Source organism: Ctenopharyngodon idella, chromosome 20, assembly GCF_019924925.1.
Source record: "Ctenopharyngodon idella isolate HZGC_01 chromosome 20, HZGC01, whole genome shotgun sequence".
NCBI classification, from domain to species: Eukaryota; Metazoa; Chordata; class Actinopteri; order Cypriniformes; family Xenocyprididae; genus Ctenopharyngodon; species Ctenopharyngodon idella.
In genome coordinates this window covers 14,234,872-14,242,635 of record NC_067239.1, presented here as the reverse complement: position 1 = coordinate 14,242,635, position 7,764 = coordinate 14,234,872, and the positions used below count along the sequence as shown (strand labels likewise).

General features: G+C 32.2%; 1 long non-coding RNA gene across 1 annotated transcript; it reads right to left on the bottom strand.

The window, feature by feature from the left end:
* Positions 1-4,970: 4,970 nt before the first annotated feature.
* Positions 4,971-7,245, bottom strand: LOC127502703 (uncharacterized). Its single transcript, XR_007926902.1, has 3 exons — positions 6,959-7,245; positions 6,700-6,829; positions 4,971-5,660 (listed from the first exon to the last, which is right to left on the bottom strand). It is a non-coding gene; the product is annotated as an uncharacterized LOC127502703 (long non-coding RNA).
* Positions 7,246-7,764: the final 519 nt, after the last annotated feature.

Below are 7,764 nucleotides of genomic sequence, written 5' to 3'. Positions count from 1 at the left end.
ACCACCCCCTCCACTTGGAAGGTCATGATCTATCTATCTATCTATCTATCTATCTATCTATCTATCTATCTATCTATCTATCTATCTATCTATCTGTCTGTCTGTCTGTCTGTCTATCTATCTATCTATCCCTGCCACCACCCTCTCCACTTGGAAGGTCATGATCTATCTATCTATCTATCTATCTATCTATGTATCAGACAATGTATTATAACACAACAATCTGCAATTGTGAATGCTAAAAAATTACAAAATACAAAAAAGCATAACAACAATCAGCAATCAGTCTTATAATATAACAAATGACAATCTGCAACTGTAAATATTAAACATGAAGACAAAAAATAAAGTATAACAAAAATAAGCACACTATCTATCTATCTATCTATCTATCTATCTATCTATCTGACAATATTACACAACAATCTGCAATTGTGAATGCTAAAAATTTACAAAATACAAAAAAGCATAACAATCAACATTCAATCTGTCTAAAAATATAACAAATGGCAATCTGCAATTGTAAATATTATGATGAAGATGAAGACAGAAGATAAAACATAACAAAAATAAGCACACTATCTATCTATCACTTTAGAGCCTGACCCGAAAGTGCCAAACAACCAATATAGGCCTAATATGCAATTACAGTTTTTTTTTTTTTTTTTTTTTTTTAATGCTTTAGCGCAATTCTCACAAGCAAGTGTTACATTTTTAAAACTCTTTAGTACTACAGTTTTTTTTAATTGTTTACACACAATTTCTGAAACGTTCTCCTTTCTCTAAACTTCTCAAACTTGTTGCACAGTTGATGAACTTTACAGTTATTGAACTGAACTGAATCAGCACTGAACTGAGCTGAATACTTGAGCTGAATAATGACACTATTGGTTTGTTAGAGCTGCTTCACAGCAGAATTTGATTTTTTTTTTACTATTGTGAAGCTGCTTTGAAACTGTATTGTGTAAAACTCTAGAAATACAGGTGACCTGGGTTGACCTGTATGCATAGTCAGTATGTATCTACAAAAAAAAAAAAACAGAAATACAGAAATCAAAATATTGACTTTTGATTTCTAAGTGATCAAATTAGGTAAAGTGTTTTCACACATGATCACTGGATGTAGGTAATTAGAAAATTATTGTGGTATTTGAATGGCAGTGTTTCTCAAATTAAACAAAAGACATGTTAGTTTCGAATGATGTGTCTAATGTAGAGAACTGTGTGTTTAGCATTCTTTGTTTAACAATTGCAAACTGAGTATAAAGCATATAATGTGCTTGCAATTTTGCAGACTTGGTCAGAAGATTAGAGTGAATGGTTTCACTGAACAGGCCTCAAGTACCACTTTGTAAGCTATTTAAAAAAAACTGTAATGTCACAACAGATCATCAAAAGTGCATTTTTTTTTTTCAAACATTTCGTCATGTTTTCAACTGTGTTAGTACAATACACAAATTTACCAAGTATCCTTTTTACAACACAAAATAAGTGTTTCATCTATATAAACTTTTCTAATGTGGCATCTGTAGCCTGTGTTACTGTAATTGTTTCAGCAACAAGGGTGATTTGAAACATGTATCTTGCATTGTTTGCTATTAAATGAACTGATTGTAAAAAGTTCTAAATTGAAAGAAGTTCTTGTGTGTGTTTCGGTGATTAAACCAAATGTTGTCATCACATATTACATTAATCTCGTGTTTTGAAACAATGATTTATGTGGACTGAAAATGTATAACTGTAATGAAAGAAAGTATGGGATCATTTTTTGAAAGAATAACTAGTTTGGATTTTTGAAAGAGTTTTGAAAAGGTACACCTTACTTGTGAAAATAGTACCAAAGCGAATAAAAAAACTGTATTAAACCGAGAGAAATTATCAACAAACTAGCAATCTATATATCTATCCATCTCGAGTGCCATGGAAGCAACTAATAATGCGAGAGAAACTGCCTGTAGCTAAAACAGAAGCACGCTGGACATCTTTTCAAGACACGCCCTCTTTACAGAATGTCATATGTTGGATAAAGACATTCTCCTCAAACATATTTATACTTTTTATCTATACATATAGATATATAAAGCATTGTCTACCTTTGATGTCAAACGCGCGATGTAGCCTTTGCACCTCTCTGCACTGCATTTACTCATCGAACGCTCGAACTTTTACTAATAAAGCGCTGACTGCTAATGACGTCATAATAGAGACGCCACGGCGCCAGAATTCTTTTTTTTTATTATTCAACTTTCAGAAAAAAACATAGGCTACTACGGAGCCCGGCACGTCACCTATAGGAGAAAAAAAAAAAAAACAATCCGTGGCGACGGTTTTGCAATCCGTTCCCTCAGTTTATAAACCGTGCTCACGAATTTTAAAACTGTTCCCTCGGTTTAACAAATCGTGCCCACGGATTAATAAACCGTACCCACGAATTTTTAATCCGTGCGCTCAGATTTTGCAAACCGTACCCTCTGTTTTTAAATCCGTTCCTACAAATTCATAATCCGTGCGCACGCTTTCGTAAATCCGTTCCCACGGGTTTGTAAAAACTGTAGGCTACTCACGGATTCATTTTAGAAGAAGAACAGCAAACTCCCCCAGGTGAAAAAATACTATAGTAAATACTAGTGTTTTTGATACTATAGTAAATTGTAGCCTACTGTATATATAAAAGTATTTACATTGTTAATGAATGCTACAGCATACTGTAATAACTATAGTGAACTGATGTTATAAATACTGTAGTATACTAAGTTTTTACTACAGTAAATTGTAGTGTATATTGTAGTATAATATACCCTAAAGTTGTAGAAAACTTAGTACAATATTGGGTAAAGTAATTTGTTTATATTACTATAGTGGTTATATTATCACAGCAACTATAGAATTACCACAATAAATTAATTCAAGTACTTTACTATAGTATGGTTAAAAAACACTATAGTATTTACTATAAATTACTATAGTATTTTTTCACCTGGGCCAGGTACGTGTTAATGAATCTTATTGTTTTATTGTGTATTATTCATCAAATTATATTAACTGCAGTGATTCAACAATTATTACTATTTATTGTATTTATTTTTTAAATGTATTTATTTATCAATTATATTAATTTATGACTATAAATGAGTGCACTTAAGACAGTATGTTTATCATAAAATAATTAATGAATGCTTTATTTAAAAAAAAAAAAAAAAACTTTTTACAGTTTTAGAAATGTTTGTGTAGCCTACTATTCATTCTTAACATGAAGACTTGTTTTGGTGATTGTATTATACAAAATGGACTAAAAATGGATAATGGATAAAAATAATGGAAATTCTCAAATGAATTCTAAATGGAAGTTCAGGAAATTCTCCATTTTATAAAATAAAGTTTATTTATTTACAATAGCCTATGCATCCCGCACCTAAATAGGTGGCCTGGTTGAATCTGCCGGCAAAGATTGGTTCGGGGCCACAAATCCGTGAGTACAGTTTTTACAAACCCGTGGGAACGGATTTGCGAAAGCGTGCGCACGGATTATGAATTTGTGGGAACGGATTTAAAAACCGAGGGTACGGTTTGCAAAATCTGAGCGCACGGATTAAAAATTCGTGGGTACGGTTTATAAATCCGTGGGCACGGTTTGTTAAACCGAGGGAACAGTTTAAGAATTTGTGAGCACGGTTTATAAACTGAGGGAACGGATTGCAAAACCGTCGCCACGGATTGTTTTTTTTTCTCCTATAGGTGACGTGCTGGGCTCCGTAGGCTACAATGACACATAACATAAAAAAAGTCAAACAGAAATCGGGGATACATATAGCAGATCTTATATCGTACAGGGTAAAATATTAAATTCTACAAATGTCTTTTTTTCAGTGTAAGAGATTTTTTTATACACTTCTTATTTCTAGTAGGCCTAACTGAATTCAACGAGTCATAAAATATTTTAAGATCTTTGGCGCCAGAATTCCTAAGCATGTAAATGGTTGTTTATTTAAAGTGGCGAATGTTGTAGTTGTTGCTTCAGTAAAACAGATAAACTTTTTTATCATGTGTGAATGTCACATTTAAACCTGTCTTGGAACCGTTACCATGACATTTATTTTTGCTACTTTTCAAATGACTTTTATATATAGATTTTGTTTTACCCTTGTGCTAGACCTAGACTTTAAATCTAAAACTATGAAAATTCGTTGTAAAACTGTGATAAACTGAAAATTAATAAACATAAAACATTTTTAATAGACTATTTATTAAGTGATTTCTATCAATTATTTTAATTACATCAGACTGCACATTTTTGACAAGTTTAATTCAAAAAGTTAGTGTTTCCCAGTTACCAAAGAGCCAACAAAATGAAATGAGGTGAACAGAATAAAAACAAGGTCAATTTCACGTATAAAATATTTTTATTCTGTTGTTTCCATCTATGATGTAAGTTTATCAAATTATGCAAAAATAAAACATTAAAAAAAAACAAAAAAAGATCATTTGATTGTATTTAATATAAAATATGATTTGTTTGTATACACATTAGCCTTAGCAAGACTCTTAGCAACATTAGCCTTAACACTGAATATTATCAAAACAGTAGGCTACATAGCCTAATTTGTCTCCCAATTACAATTTTAAAATATGTTTGCTTCATGCAACTGAGATGTTTTATTTAGTCCAACATTTAGAGGTCTAATGTGAAGACTCTATCAATTACAACAACAACAAAAGTTTATTATTATATTTGTTATATGATAACTAGAACTAGTGTAACTAATTACTAAACAATTCTATACTGAGGCTGCTAACATAAAATACTTAACTACCAAAAGATAGCCTACCTAAAATTACTTGCATTTAAAGCACACATGAAAACTTTTTTTTTTTGAACAGAAGGGAACAAGAAGCCAGAGAAATAGAAGAAGACACCAATAAGCAATTGAGAGAGAGGGAGACCAAGAAAAGGGATGGACGATTTCTTAGCCTTTTTTGAGTTTGACAAAAAATTAAAACATTTCTTTAATAAAATTTATTTTGATGGAAAGCATCCTCAAATCAATCACACATTTACATGACAACAAGTAAACAACAAGCATCCATACATCAAAACGATATATATTTATAAATATTTTTTATAGTCAATATATAATTATAATAAATAATTAAATATAAAATTTCAAAACACATAATTTATTTGTAGGATTTCACAGTAAATTATAGACTTTTTTTTTTTACATATTTGCTGATATTTTCTGGAGAGGTTGACATAACAGAGAGGCTGACATAAGTTCATTTAATTGATCATTGTCTGATCATGATTGTTGTAAGACACTTCAAACACAAACATAGCTTTATTATTTTGTATTATCTCACTTGTAAATGTATACAGAATGTAAACACAGCTTATGGATACTTCAAGTCGTATCCTGAGTTTCAATTGTGATCAAACACAACCTATCTGTAATCTTGAAGTAATCCTAAAGTAACTTGATTACATTTTTCAGGTGTTTGATTAGAACAGGTGCAGGCTATTGTCTTTCCTCCCTCTCTGTTGCTCTCTCTCAGCCTCCCTCTCCTCCATCTTCCGGATTAGGTCCTTCAGCTTTCTCAGACACAATGCTGATGTTTTCCAGCTGCTGTTTGAGAGCCACCGGTTTAACACTGTGATACACGGCCTGGAACAACAGTTACAAAACTTTCATCATTTCATCTGCTTTCATCATGTGTTCATAACGGATTCCAAACTGTTTTCACGCTTGAAATGTTAAAGGAATAGTTCACCCAAAAATGAAAATGATCCCATAATTTACTCACCCTCAAGTCATTCTAGTTGTATTTGACTTTCTTCTTTCAGCAAAACACAATCAGAGTTATATTAAAAAATATCCTGGCTCTTCCAAGCTTTATAATGGGAGTGAACGGTACCTTAGATTTTAAAGCCCAAAAAAGTGCACCCATCCATCATAAAAGTAATCCATATGGCTTTAGGGAGTTAATAAAGGCCCCTGGCTCAAAAACGATACAACCCCACTCCTCCTCCAAATTCCAGAGTCTGTTCCAGTGGGTGAGATTCCAGAGCCTGCCCTTCCTGTCTGCCCTGGTGGGATGGGATCGAAGAGGTGGTCCTTGCAAGTTATATTGCTGCTGTTACGTGTGTTTGGGCCACATCTGCTCCAGTGATGGCTCCAGCCCCTGACCAGAGTCCAGTGTCAGCTCCAGTCCCTGAGTCCGCTCCAGTGTCGGCTCCACAAACTGAGTCCGCTCTAGAAAGTTCTCCAGAAAATACTCCAGCCCATAGGCTTGCTTCAGGGTCCGCTCCCATTCACTACCCCAGTGTTTTACATATATGCATTTGAAAATTAATATTTGGTAAATAAAGTGGTAAATTACATTTTGTTTTGTTTTTGAGCAAACAAAGCACTCACACCACCTCATAAAATTAAGGTTTACATGGAGTCACATGGATTACTTTAATGATGTCTTTACTTCCTTTTTGGACCTTGAAAGTGGTAGTTGTGTAGACTGTCAATGGAGGAACAGAAAGCTCTCAGATTTCATCAAAAAGATCTTTATTTGTGTTCCGAAGATGAATGAAAGTCTTACGAGTTTGGAATGAAGGAAGGTGAACTAACCCTTTAACATACAGTATACACATTTAAATTTACCAGTAATTAAACTAAGTAACCAAATGAAATTGCATGTAAAGCATGTTACCTTTGAAAAAGATTTAAGTGTGCAAAAGATGCTTCCTCCCGGGACAACAGACTGTAATAAGACTGCAAATCCAGCCACAAAGTTGAGTCACAATGAAGACCCTCGAATAGTCAATATCAGCTGGGTTCATCTGAAATGGATAAATATAAGCAATAATTAATGTAACCTACAATACAACAGTATTTCGATAAAAAGTCTAATCTAAAATACAACCATTTACTAAATGATTTACAACAGAATTAATAACATTGTACACTACCTAAAATAATCAGTTTCAGAGTCTTGAAGCGTCTAACTTTTCTCAACATGACTTGCTATTCTTTGCACCTATAAGAAATAAAAAGATCTTGTGATTTAAAAAAAACAACAACATTTACATATATTAGATCAAAATACACTTAAAAAAAACACATATATACAGTACCGGTCAAAAGTTTGGAAACATTACTACTAAAGTCTCTCTTATTCTCATCAAGCCTGCATTTATTTGATCATAAAAAAAAAACCCAAAAAAAAACAGTAATACTGTGAAATTATTACAATTTAAAATAATTGTTTTCTTATTTTAATATATTTTAAAATATAATTTATTTCTGTGATGCAAAGCTGAATTTTCATCAGCATCATGACAGTTTTCAGTGTCACATATGTCACATACAGACATGCTTAATATACTGTACAGCTACTGTGGTATAGAAAAACGTATCACAGGTTCCAAAAAATATTAAAGAATAGAATGTTATTGCTCTCGTGCAGACAATTTCTCATTTACATGTAGGTTCTAATTAATTATAGTAATTCGATATATATGGGACAGTTGAACACAAGTGAACAAATAAGTAGAAATTTAACATATTTTGGTGTTCATAAGTTATTTAGAAAGATACTATGACAATCGCTCACATTGGCCTTTACTTTAAAATTTTGTTAAACATTACTTTTTTACACTATATCTAAAAATATTCATTCTAACAATTTAACGTAAGTAATACTTGATTGATATATACCTTCAAAAGTACTTCAAAAGTTTGGGGTCAGAAATTTTTTTTATGCTGTTGAAAGTAA